This window comes from Melanerpes formicivorus, unplaced genomic scaffold (genome assembly GCF_026170545.1).
Source record: "Melanerpes formicivorus ecotype bairdi unplaced genomic scaffold, bMelFor1.0.p_v2 SCAF_43, whole genome shotgun sequence".
Classification (NCBI taxonomy): Eukaryota; Metazoa; Chordata; class Aves; order Piciformes; family Picidae; genus Melanerpes; species Melanerpes formicivorus.
In genome coordinates this window covers 4,975,451-4,989,228 of record NW_027142395.1, presented here as the reverse complement: position 1 = coordinate 4,989,228, position 13,778 = coordinate 4,975,451, and the positions used below count along the sequence as shown (strand labels likewise).

At 44.7% G+C, this 13,778-nt stretch overlaps 1 protein-coding gene across 1 annotated transcript in view; it reads right to left on the bottom strand.

The window, feature by feature from the left end:
• The window catches only part of PRKCE (protein kinase C epsilon), a 350,754-nt gene that overhangs the window by 144,054 nt on the left and 192,922 nt on the right, over positions 1-13,778 (bottom strand). The window lies entirely within an intron of this gene.

Here is a 13,778-nt window from a genome sequence, read left to right as displayed (position 1 = left end):
GACTCAGAGGGGATCTTATAAATGCATATAAGTATCTAAAGAGTGGAAATAATGAGCGTAGACCTGGGCTCTTTTCAGTGGTGCCCAGGATGAGGGGCAAAGGGTACAAGCTAGAACACAGGAGATCTCACTTAAGGAAAAACTTTGAGGGTGACAGAACATTGGACCAGGCTGCCCAGAGGTTGTGGAGTCTCTTTCTCTGGAGACTTTTAAAACAGAGGTCCCTTTCAAGCTCTACCATTCTGTGATTCTGCAAACCTTCACCTGTAAATTCTTGCTAAGCTAGGAGTAAGTTGTCCGTGCTTCATCTACATCAATCACACTGACAACCTCTTTAATGGTAATGACACCATTATTTTCTCCAAACAGCTTGGACTTTTGTCTCATCTGATGTTCAAAGGGCAAAAAGACCAAAAAATCCCAACATCTCCATGTCTCCATACACCCAGAGAGAGCTCACACATATGCAAGAAAGGTAAGTGAAAAAACATATCATTGAGCAGAACAAAAAATCCATCCAAAACTGACTTCACAGAATTCCTGAGCTTCACACTCTTACAACCCTCTTTGATGCTGGTAAACTTCCAGCAAAATGTGAGGTTTAATGGTTGAGGATGGATACCTTTGGAAAAAATCTTCCAGAGTGCACTGGGTCTTTTTTCTCAAGGATTTGTTTTGAAAAGTATCACTACCACCACCATAGTATTCTGTATGCATTAAGCAAAAGCTGAGGATTAATTAGCAATGAAGAATAGGACACAGTTGTCAATGAATGACAGATTTTACAAGCATTCCTGGAGTCCCTTGAATCACTGCAAGAGAGTATCAGATTTGGAGGGAACTACATTCAGTCATCAACTGCCATGTGAATCTACGCACTCACTACTTAGAAAAGTATTTAACACTTGTTCTCTGAATTTCAGCTACCCTGAATCACTATAATGGTCTGATTTCCATCTGTTGAAAGCGTTTCTGTACATGAATGATTTCTCCAAGCAACAGCAGAGTATTTACCAATAACACAAATAAAATTTAGCAGTCTCAAATTATTGTACAAACACTGAATTAAATCCTATTTGTGAAGGCTGTAAAATTAAAAGATATTGATTTAGGAATTCCCATTAACCGGTCTTAAATTAAGCCAATACATGGATATCCTGCAAAAACACAGAGCCATAAATCACGACCTATTTCTTTCACTGCACATCAAGGGCTAAAACCCATGACACTAGTGAATTAAGTTGTGCACTAAAAAGCCTTAACTCCTTACATATGAACATCTTATAAAACCTTCATATTCAGAGTGGGTTATCATCCTAAGAAGACACATCTATGGGGTGGACAGAATGACACTACTTTTCTATTCTAAGTGAGCTCTCAGTAAACAAACACTGACTTATACATAAAAGCATTCCCTTTATTTATGCCAAAGAACAATCAAAAAGCAATGGCTCCAGGTCTGCCTTCAAGAGATAAGAAGTACCAAATAGATATCAATTTTGCTTATTTGTATTCACTGAACAAAATATTGATGTCTAATAAATACCACAGCTTCTTGAGAGAAAGACTGTCTTCCACAGAGAACATGTAACAAATATTTGGAAACTTTACCAAACACTCCTATTTCCATCAAGTGCTTTATTGACTTTGCAAAGTTGCTGGCAATCTTTTAAAAGTTGTTACAGCAGGAAATAATTCTATATTAACACAGAAGTGTTCTTTTAGAACATTGCAAAGTTTTCTAAAGGATGTAGCCTAGATATGAGAAAGTTAAAAATCTCAGTCTCCTGGAAAGGGTTCCACAAAAGTTATCTGCTTATATGAAATGAACAAGATAATCTGACAGTGCACAGTTCACACTTGACATGATAACCAGACTTTTCTCTTTTTTTCATCTAAGTGTAATTCTTCACAGATAAAGCACCTGTACAGAGAAAAATCCTCTTGTTTAGGCTAAACACAGTATCGTGGCATTACTGTAACTTTCTTAAACATCAATAAATTCTTACTGTATTAATTTCAGTTCTATATTTAACACAATTCAATTTTTCACTTACAACACTTACAGTTGAAACAAAACAGCATTGTTTTAAGAAATACATTGACTTGAAAACACGTAAGAGCTATGTATCTGAAATTACCAGATTAAAGGGTAAGCCTCAATTATTGATATAATTTCCACACAAGCAGCATCTCTGTGTGTGAGAAGGATACTCAAACAGCTTGGAGAAGTGCAGTTTTCACAAAATCACAGAAACATTCAGGCTGGAAGAGACCTTCAGGATCACCAAGTCCAACCTATAACCCTACTCTACAGGTTCACCCTTAAACCATATCCCCAAGCACCACATCCAAATGACCCTTAAAACACATTCAGGATCAGTGACTCAACCACCTCCTTGGGCAGCCTGTTCCAATGCCTGACCACTGTGAATTTTTTTTTTCCTAATGTCTAGTCTAAACCTACCCAGGAGGCCGTGCTTCAGTTTACCCAGAAAGACATCTGCAAGCCCCTTTGTGTAAGGTGCACTGAAACCATAGTCAGGCTCTTTGCATTGTAAAAGCCTAGGAGCACACAAATGTGTCTTGTTGGGCAGGGGGACAAATCCTGGGTGAGCCAAGACCCAGAGAACCATCCTCCTGTAGCAATAAGTGACTTCCAGCTTAAGTGCCCGCTTCTCAAACCCAGACCTTGCAGCAAAGTGCCAAGAGAAACAGGCTACTGGCTATTGCCAAGAGCCTGAAACCCGGAGACAGCCCACCAACCCTGGGAAGCATCAAGAGCTGCCTGCCATCATGTCACGGCCAGCCTGGCCATTGGGACAGTGAGACACCCCTGCTGGCAACCAGCGTCTCTCCATGTGGGTGGAACTCCTATTGCTCTGTGTAACTTGGACTATATTGCAGCCCCAGAGAGAATTCTGGAGAAATAATATTGTGAGTAATTGTTTCTCCCTATACAAGCCTCTTTCTAAAGGGTTCTGTCTGTCTTACTGCTGGCATTTTGGCAAGGATCCTGTCAAATCTGCCCCTGGTGGACATGCAGCATAATGCTGCGTTTGATTCTCTTTCACAGGGTTATTTTCCCTGGTTTGCTTAATACTGTTTAAACTGTTAACATTGCTTATATCCATTGTAAATATACTACAGCCATAAACCATACCCATTAATAATTTTGGAGGATTTTTTTCACATTACTAACTATTTTGTAATCATATTTTCCTTATTAATAAATAGTAATTCATATTCATAACAAGAACTCAATCATCTCATGATCACTGAGCCCTAGACAGTCTCCAACCTTTACTTCCCCCACAAGTTCATCCCTGTTCACAAGAAGCAGGTCCAGAAGGGCACCTTCCCTGGTTGGCTCCCTCACCAGTTGTGTCAGGAAATTATCCTCCACACACTCCAGGAACCTCCAGGACTGTTCTCTCCCTGCTGTATTGTATTTCCAGCAGAAATCCAGGAAATTGAAGTCTCCCATGAGAATAAGTGGTGGTGATTGTGAAACCTCTCTCAACTGCATACAAAAAATTTCATCTGCCTCTTCACCCTGGTTGGGTGCTCTGTAACAGATTCCCACCATGATATCACTCTTGCTGACCTTACTCCTGATTCTTATCCACAGGGACTCAACCCTATCATCACCTTCATTAATTTGCACAGTTTTGTGTGTTTCCCTAACATAGAAGCCATTCCACCACCTCTTCTGCCTTGCCTATCCCTTCTTAAAAGTTGTGTAATGAGTTGGGGCAAACCCCCTCCCCACCACGTGCAGAAATGACGACTCAAACAAACAGATTGCAAAAGTGATGGAAAGTTTAAATAGAGAACAGGGAGTGTGTGCAGAAAGCTAGGAACACAGTGACAAGATGAACCCCAAAACAGACCCAAAAAGATCCCATCCCCACCTGAGGAGGGTGCACCCAATACCCCCAGGGCTTCTCCCCCCCCCCCCCCCCCCCCCCCCGCTAGGCTAGTCTCAGCTGGCCAGATCTGAGATTGCCCATCCCCCTGTGGCCTTGGGCCTAGCCAGGCCCATGGCCGGGAGATCTCTCCCCCAGTTACTGGGTGGTGGAGAGGAAGGAAAGAGGAAGTGCCAGACTGTCAAGGTCCAGAGACATTAGATGTCTCGGTCCAGAGACACAGTTCTTTTAAATATTCCCGTGTTGTGAAATTAAAGGCACAAACGAGGCCAAAGTATCAACAGCTAGACTATTTAATAAATAAAGTGGACATAAGAAGGGAGAGGGAGAAAAGAGAGAGAGAGAGAGAGGGACGAGAGATAGAAGAGGAAAGGAATTATAAAGTGGACATAAGAAGGGAGAGGGAGAAAAGAGAGAGGGAGAGAGGGACGAGAGACAGAAGAGGAAAGGAATTATATTACCACACCCCTCATCCCCCCCAAGACAGTTAAAGTCTGTGGAGGAAAGGTGCTGCAGGAGATGTTGGGTTTGTAGAGAAACCGTGGTGAGGCTTTTGCTGGAGAACAGCTGTGGTCCTCTGGGGAGATGTTGGGTTGATACAGGAACGGTGCTGAGGCTCCTCTGGGCAGCCTGGGTCTGTAGAGAAGGGGTGCTGAGGATTTGGCTGGAGCTGTGGTCCTCCGGGCAGCTTCTTTTCTCCGGAGCAGCATCGTCCCGGCTTTCTCTTCTCAGCGGCCTGGCCCGTCTCATGTGTTTTCCTTCATCTCTGTTTTTCTCCCCCTTTTTCTCCTCTGTTTCTCTCTACAAACCAGTAGTTGCTCAAGTCTTTTATACAGTTTTTTAGTCCTTAGGTATGTATTCAAATATTGTCCCTCAGGAATTCCAGTGGCAGGAAATCTGTGTGTTTGGGCAAGATCCTGGCTGAAGGGGGGGGAATCTCCGTCTACCCCATCTCCATCCAGACAAGGCTCAGGAAACAGGTGGAGATTATCTTGCCCTAAAGGTGTGATGGCTGGGTCCTTGGGTCCATTGTTGTAGTCCCGTGTTATCACGATGCAATCACAAGCTGATTTGCATCCAGGATTGGTGGACAGGATTCTTTCCACCTTCTTTCCAGTGGCTCTGCTATCACTTTATCTTTGTTGACTCACACAGAGAGAGGCAAACTTATTAGACTCTCACACAGACCCCGCCGTAAAACTTAGAGTGGTGCAAGGGATCATGGTAGGAAATACATAATTCCCTGTGTCCACCCACTGGGCTGGACTTCTGGACACAGGAAACACCCCTGTAGCAGAGGGCACCCAGCCCAAACTACAACAAGTTGGTACCCATTGATTGCAGCTCTCGAGTTGTGAGACTCATCCCACCAGGTTTCTGTGATGGCTGCCAGACAGTTTCCCTGTAGCACAATGGCCTCCAGCTCCTGTTTATTGCCCATGTATTGGTGTATAAACATTTCAGGGAGGGAGCGGAGTACATCGTTTTCAACCTTGAGGTGAGGTAGACCTTCTGGTTATCTAAGATGCCAACACACTGTTCCACAAGCATTGGGCCACTACACCCAGAGTTCCTGGTGTCAAGGCCAGCTACATCCCTGTTCCCCTTTAAAACTAATTTAAAGCCTTGTCAATGAGCCCAGCCAGCTCATGAGCAAGGATTCTTGTCCCCTCATGGAACAGATGAACTCCACCTGTTGCCAGTAGACCCGGTGCCAAGAAAACATCCCCATGGTCAAACCCCACAAAGGTCTGTTGGTGGCACCAACCTCTAAGCCATGTGTTAATCACATGGATTTTTTTCCTTCCTTCAATATCACTTCCTGTCACTAGAGGGATTGAGTAGAACACCACGTGTGCTCCAGAGCCCTCAAGTAATCTCCCCAAAGCCCTGAGGTATTTTTTAATTGCTTTTCTATTCCTATGCATTGCCTCATCACTCCCAAGCTGCTTAACCAGCAGTGGGTAATAGTCTGATGGCCTCACCAGATTGGGGAGTCTCTTAGAAATGTCCTTAACCCATGCCCCAGGGAGGCAGCAAACCTCCCTGTGGGATGGATCAGGCCTGCAAATTGGGCTCTCAGTTCCCCTGAGAAGGGAATCTCCTACTATTACCTTGGTCTGCCTTGGATAATGCTGGAGGTCAGTTAGTCACTTCCCCCAAAACTGTCTCTCCTGTCAGTCTGCTGTTCCATGTTTATCATTAAAGACTAGCACTTGGCCGGATCTGCACACCACATCCTGCTTTAGTGTCAAGCTGCATAGATGAACTGCATGTTAAAGAGCAGGGACTCCCCAGCAGTGACTATGTCTCCACCTCACCTCTCATTACAGCCACATAGAGTCCCCAGTTTGCCAGCTGGCAGCACTATTTGGGGGGGGGGGGGGGGGGGGGGGGCTTCGAGTAGCACCTGGCATTAGACTGCATGTCTGGGCACTGGATGACTGGACATAGGCCTTTCATAAGACCTTAACAAGCCACAAGAGAAATTAATTCACCCATGAGTTTTATCCTCAGTTTACATTAAATTTTACTTGTTCACTGTTACCCAACAAAAACACATCAACAATGCTTTTCCACAGTCCTCAAGCAAAATGCTGTCACATCTTGCATGATTCACCCTGCTGCTGCAGACCACAGGCACAAAAACAAGCATCAAGTTTTCCAGGTGACTCAGAAGTGGATGATCACCTCTGTGCAGGCTCATGCCCAGGGTTGTGAACTGCTCATTTCTAGTGGCAATAACAATAGCCTCATGTTTAAATTAAAATCCATTTCTCTCATATGCAACAGCCACACTAAAGATGTTCATTTAACTATCTGAAGACATTTAGCATCAGACTTGGTAGAGGTAGATAATGGCTGGACTTCTTGTTCTGACAAGTCATTTCCAATCAAAATGATTCTACGACTCTATGAAATGGAACTACATTGCTCTGCACAAATGTCTCTCATTGATCACACACAAGAGAGCCAAGATCAGTAGTTGCTATCAGAAAACAGGGAGTACTTGGGAAAATCCCCAACATTTGCATGACACATCCAACAGATGTCTTCCATTTATGCTTTAGAAAATACCAGTACCCCAAACAAAACTGACCTTTAAATACGTTTTTTAAAGTTTAGACTAGATCATAGAATTTTTATGCAATATAGAAGTTTTTATATAGTATAGATTACATAATAGATTTTAAAAGAACTATTAGGATACCACATACTCTGTGTGGCACTCCTACTTTTATCAGAGGAGTTAAAATTAAAATAAAGTGGATTTCTCATAGCCAGTAGGAAGGGACTGAAATATATATATGCCTATGGCTCAACATCATTAGGGATAATGGTTTGGTATAAGGGAGCTTGGCACTTGGGCCCCTGGGGTTAAGTAAGGGGCTTTGTGCTCGGGAGACTCCCTGCTGGGATTTAGCACCCTGGGACCCCCTGGCGTCAGCATAGACGCCAGGCGGCAGACCGCAGGTGGCAGAAACACCTGGGGGCAGGGTTGAGAGCCTGGAGATAGCTTTAGGCTTACTGCCGGCTGGGAGAAGGAGCTGCGCGTCTGCCGCGGAGAGCCGCCGCGAGGAGCCGCCGCCTGCCTTTCCCGCGCGCCTGCCTTTCCCGCGCGCCTGCCTTTCCCGCGCGCCTGCCTTTCCCGCGCGCCTGCCGTGCCTGCGCGCCTGCCGTGCCTGCCTGCCTGCCGTGCCTGCCTGCCTGTCGGCGAAGAGCCGATGCCTGCTGTACCTGCGCCTGCACCTGCCTGCGTGCCCTGGCGTGCGCCTGGCCCCGCTCCCTCTCCCCTTGCCTCAACACCGCTCGACCACCGCGGTATTCATTTTGCAGTCTGTTAATAAACCCTTTTAGGCACTTGACTCCGTTTTGAGTAGCAATTCTGTTCCCGAGAATACAGAAGTTAGTTACATTGAAGGTCCAATTGGGTGTCAGTCAGAAATTAAGCTCAGCTGCACCCAGCATCAGCTGGAACGCAAGGGGGTTTAACTTCTGCCCATTTCCCACCATTGGATCGTGACACCAATCTATAAACAAGCTCCAATACCCTCTCAGTAGTTCTACTAAAGGGTAACCATTTCCTCCATAAAAGTGGTTTCTTTATGTAACATACATTCTGTTCCTTGTTTTGACTTTGAGCCCTTGAGCCATTTATATTATTCAGTTTATTTATTTATTTATTTATTTATTTATTTTTAAATAAGGGCATTTATTTAACTTCCATTTTTAACAGAAGGAATAAGAAAGGCTCATGCTAATTTCCAAATGTTCATGGAGAAACTGTCAATGCAGCACATTAAGTTTTATACATTAGTACTTGAGAACTGGCAAATTCAGAACTAATTTTGTCCTCAAACTATACACGTCACTACTTCTTTTTGTTGCAGCCAAGAGTAACACTGAGTTATTCGGAAAACAACAGCGTATCATTGTTCTTATAGACTCATACACTGAGACATACTGCCTACAATTTCAAAGACTGAAAAGACTTGCAGGCTTAAATCCAAGCTCTTACAGAAGTGTTACAAAAGACATAGTTGGCATGCAAAATTGCACAAAATTCATGAATACTTGCAAAGTGGTTGTTTAAATGAGCTGCCTGGAACTACATTTAACATTGTTAATTGTGTCGTATCAGTTAAGTATGAATTTTAAGCTAAAACTTGAAAGACAAGAAAGTGACATAATGCTCAGCCACCCTCAAAGGTGGCAAGATTGCAGGAAAGAGACTATACAGCATATAACAAAGACTTGACCAGTTCAGGTCTTGTTTCATACTAAACTGGTTGTAGAATGAATGAGAGGTTGTGTGGTGCACCAATGGCAACAGGCAGAATTGTCCTGCATAGCAAAACGTGCCATTTCCATTTCTTATCCTCTATCTTGCAAATATTTGCAGAATTCTGATAACAAACAAAAAAATAACCAAACAAACAAACAAAAAAAAGAAATAAAAAAGAAAAAAGAGAGAGAGATTACACACACAGGCCAAATATCATGGGTGGCTTTCTACAATGAGTTCAGGTTCAAATTTATACACCTTCAAACACATGCTTATCTTTAAATGCTTAAATTCTGGTCTAAATGACAGATTCTGCTTATATGTACTTAAAGACTTCCCTTGATATACAAATAGATGAAAGTGATTGGGGTTGTGACAAGCACAGAGTTTTGTTTCAGGGCTTGTTTTTTTAAAAAAACAACTCAACCCAACCCAACCCAACACTTGTGAAGCTATCCAAATGATGATTTACACATGGTTCAAACAATTTCTACATAATCATTATCATGAATACATTTACTACCTCACTTAAATCTGAAGAAACAACTGTAATTCACTTAGTAAAGGAGAACATGAAGCCCATGAGATATTGAAGAGTCTCATAAATGCTGAAGACCTGATTGCAATTTCAGTAATTGGAAAAGTCTGACTGAGTTTTCAGAAATCTGCTATCCTTGCTGGCTGGCAGTAATTTGGACTGTGTTCAAAACCAGGGGCATGGAGATTGGTACCTAAGGAACCAGGAAGATTAGTTCTGTACTTGCTTAAGTAAAATTGCCATTCAAATGACTTTGAGACTTTCCTTAAAGTCTTCAAAATGAGCCCTCAAAAGCTTCTGTTCTTCATCTGCACAGTACCTATTTTCTTACCCTGCAAACGTGTCCTGCAAAGTAATTGCAGTGTGCTGCTCAGAGCATGCCCAGCCACTTGTGGTGGTAGTGGTGGTAGTGGTGGTGATCAATACTCTGGTGACACACACTCATATTGAATGTTCTTTGGTTGCCTTAAAGTAAAGGAGGAAAACATAAAAACCAACAGTCAGGGCTGCTGTAAAAGACAGTTTTCAAGTGGTGTACACATGTATGCTTATTTTAACAAAGCTCCGGGCTACGGGGATATTTGCAGGGTCAGCTGACCTCTCTGTAGGGTCAACACCTGAGTTGCTGGTGTTTGTAATTTCCTGGAAAGGAAACGGTGTTGTGATGCTAAGAAGGAAAACAAGCACTGTGAGAATTTCAGGACAAAGCCCTTTTCCCAGCAGTAACTATTAAACCAGACAGATCCCAAATTACAGTGTTTTAAGCATGTGTTTGTGATAGAGTTCAACAGTATTTTCAAATAGTTGCAAAAGCTATATGGAGCATGATGAAGCAGAACCTTGCATGATTTGAGGCTTCTGGTCTTTCAGAAGAGTTATTTCTTAAATATTTCTCCAACTTCAGCTTTGTTCCTTTGCCACAGAATAACAAAAGCTTAATTAGCAGGCACCTAGGAGATGCACAAGCCCAGCCTCCTGCAGTGTAAAGGGTCTCATGTAATTCAGGTACCCTCAGGTTCCACTTTTCTGATGGTTCTTGAAAATCTCCAGCAAGGGAGATTCTACCACACACTAGTATCATAGTATCATTCAGGGTTGGAAGGGACCACAAGGATCATCTAGTTCCAACTTCCCTGCCATGGGCAGGGACACCTCACACTAGATCAGGCTGGACAGAGCCTCATCCAGCCTGGTCTTAAACACCTCCAAGGACGGGGCCTCGACCACCTCCCTGGACAACCCATTCCAGGGTTTCACCACTCTCATGGTGAAGAACTTCCTCCTCACATCTAGCCTGAATCTCCCCACCTCCAGCTTCATTCCATTCCCCCTAGTCCTATCACTACATGACATCCTGAGAAGTCCTTCCCCAGCCTTCCTGTAGGCCCCCTTCAGATACTGAAAGGCCACAATTAGGTCACCTCGGAGCCTTCTCTTCTGCAGACTGAACAGCCCCAACTCCTTCAGTCTGTCCTCATAGGAGAGGTGCTCCAGCCCTCTGATCATCTTCGTGGCCCTTCTCTGGACACCTTCCAGCACCTCCACATCCCTCTTGTAATAGGGGCTCCAGAACTGGACACAGTACTCCAGGTGGGGTCTCACCAGGGCTGAGTAGAGGGGGAGGATCACCTCCCTCGACCTGCTGGCCACACTTCTCCTGATGCAGCCCAGGATCTGATTGGCTCTGCGGGCTGCAAGTGCACACTGAGTTATCTTGTTTCACTGCTCTGGCATGCAGACTGTTTTGCCAATAGCCAGCATAAATCCTTTGGCAGTAAATTATGATGGATGAGTGAATGTCAACTTGAAAAAACAAGTTGCTAGCACAGAAACTACTGAAGTATCTCTAGCAAGGCAATCATTATCCTGTTGGGTACCACGCGAAAGAGCAGGGGCTGGGTGTGGCCAGAGATATAGCCGGATGTCACAGAAAAGATGATGGTAAAAATTTTGCATACTTTCCAGGTCACATCAAGACAGAAGCTGCTTTGAATGAAACAAATCCCTGTGGATATCCCAGTCATATGCTAGCAGCAGCAAAGCTGTGATATCTGAAGGTAAAAAGGGGAATGAAAACCACTTCCTGCCATCTTTAAACTACCAATCTCAGTTGTCTTGTTAATTCCACGTCCAGATCCCCCTCCTGATAGAAACAACTTGCTTCCATCCAAGCCTAGAAATGCATTAAAAAAAAAAAAAAAAAGAAAAAAGAGAGCAGCTCACTTGTGCTAAAATCTCCATATTCAATCTTATAATTCCATGCAACCACATTGAGAAGCTCTGGTGTCTAACCTCCACAGGCCAAACATAGTTTTGTAAGGGTTATACCCCTCCCAAAGCTCAAGTCTGTGGTATACATTGTACATATTTGAGTTTCAGAGTGCTTCATGGTGGCAGTGAAATCCTCTTACCTACAAGTGGGAAAGATGCCAAAGATGCCACCATTGCAGACATGAGAACACAAGCATCAGGAAGTTTACTTTAAAGAAGTGATCCTTCTGGCTTTTGAATTTTTTTCTTCATTTATTTCATAGTTTCATTCAGGGTTGGAAGGGACCACAAGGATCATCTAGTTCCAACCCCCCTGCCATGGGCAGGACACCCCACACTACATCAAGCTGGCCAGAGCCTCATCCAGCCTGCTCTTAAACACCTCCAGGGATGGGGCCTCGACCACCTCCCTGGACAACAAATTCCAGGGTTTCACCACTCTCATGGTGAAGAACCTCCTCCTCACATCTAGCCTGAATCACCCCACCTCCAGCTTCATTCCATTCCCCCTAGTCCTGTCACTACCTGACATCCTGAGAAGTCCTTCCCAGCCTTCCTGTAGGCCCCCTTCAGATACTGGAAGGCCACAATCAGGTCACCTCGGAGCCTTCTCTTCTCCAGACTGAACAGCCCCAACTCCTTCAGTCTGTCCTCATAGGAGAGGTGCTCCAGCCCTCTGATCATCCTTGTGGCCCTTCTCTGGACACGCTCCAGCACGTCCATATCCCTCTTGTAATAGGGGCTCCAGAACTGGACACAGTACTCCAGGTGGGGTCTCACCAGAGCTGAGTAGAGGGGGAGGATCACCTCCCTCGACCTGCTAGCCACACTTCTCCTGATGCAGCCCAGGATCTGATTGGCTTTCTGGGCTGCAAGTGCACATTGAGAGCTCATGTTGAGCTTTTTGTCCACCAGCACCTCCAAGTCTCTCTCCTCAGGGCTACTTTCCAGCCAGTCACTGCCCAGCCTGGATTTGTGCCTGGGATTGCCTCGACCCAGATGCAGGACCCTGCACTTGCTCTTATTGAACTTCATGAGGTTGGCTTGTGCCCACCTCTCCAGCCTGTCAAGGTCCCTCTGGATGGCCTCCCTTCCCTCCAGCGTGTCTGCTGCACCACACAGCTTGGTGCCATCAGCAAACTTGCTGAGGGTGCACTCAATGCCACTGTCCATGTCACCCACAAAGATGTTGAATAAGACAGGTCCCAGGACTGATCCCTGAGGGACTCCGCTTGTCACTGGCCTCCACTGGGACATGGAGCCATTGACAGCCACTCTTTGGGTGCGGCCATCAAGCCAGTTCCTTATCCATCTAGTGGTCCACCCATCAAACCCATGTGTCACCAGTTTGGAGACCAGGATGTGGTGCGGGACAGTGTCGAAGGCTTTGCTCAGGTCCAGGTAAATGACATCAGTGGCTCGCCCCTCATCTATTAATTTTGTCACCTGCTCGTAGAAGGCCACCAGGTTGGTCAGGCAGGATTTGCCCTTGGCAAAGCCATGCTGACTGTTCCAAATCACCTATTCACTATTCTTTTGAGCAAGTAGTGACTCCAGGAGGATCTGCTCCATGATCTTTCCAGGCACAGAGGTGAGACTGACTGGCCTGTAGTTCCCTGGTTCCTCCTTCTTACCCTTTTTGAAGATGGGGGCAATGTTTCCCCTTTTCCAGTCTGTGGGGACTTCCCCAGATTGCCATGACTTTTGAAATATAATAGAGAGGGGATTAGCAACCTCATCTGCCAGTTCTCTCAGCACCCGTGGGTGTATCCCGTCGGGTCCCATGGACTTGAACACTTTCAGGTTCTTCAGGTGATCACGAACCTGATCTGCACTTACAATGGGCAGTTCTTCCTCCCCGTCCCTGGCTTTGACTTCCATAACATCAGGAGTACTAAACACTTACTTGTGTCCTCCATAGGGCAGAGAGAGTCCACTGCAGAACCTGTTGTGACTCAAAAGAGCTTCACACAGTGCTTATGTAATAACTGAGAAAGCCAGAGCAGTGTAACAGCTCCTTTATCCCAAGCAAGATGAATCTTTCCCATTAGTCTGACTGATTTTAGTATAAATTAAAAAGTACCAAATCCTCAATTCTGTGCTCAAAAAAATGCTTGGGAAGGTCAGAGGGAGTTTCAAGGGCAGGTATTATGACAGTGTTATATTAGCATTCTATTTGGAGACTTTTTTTCTGATACATTCAGCTAGTGGCAATGATATTTTTCAAAAAATTAAAACAGAGGTTGTGCAAAGT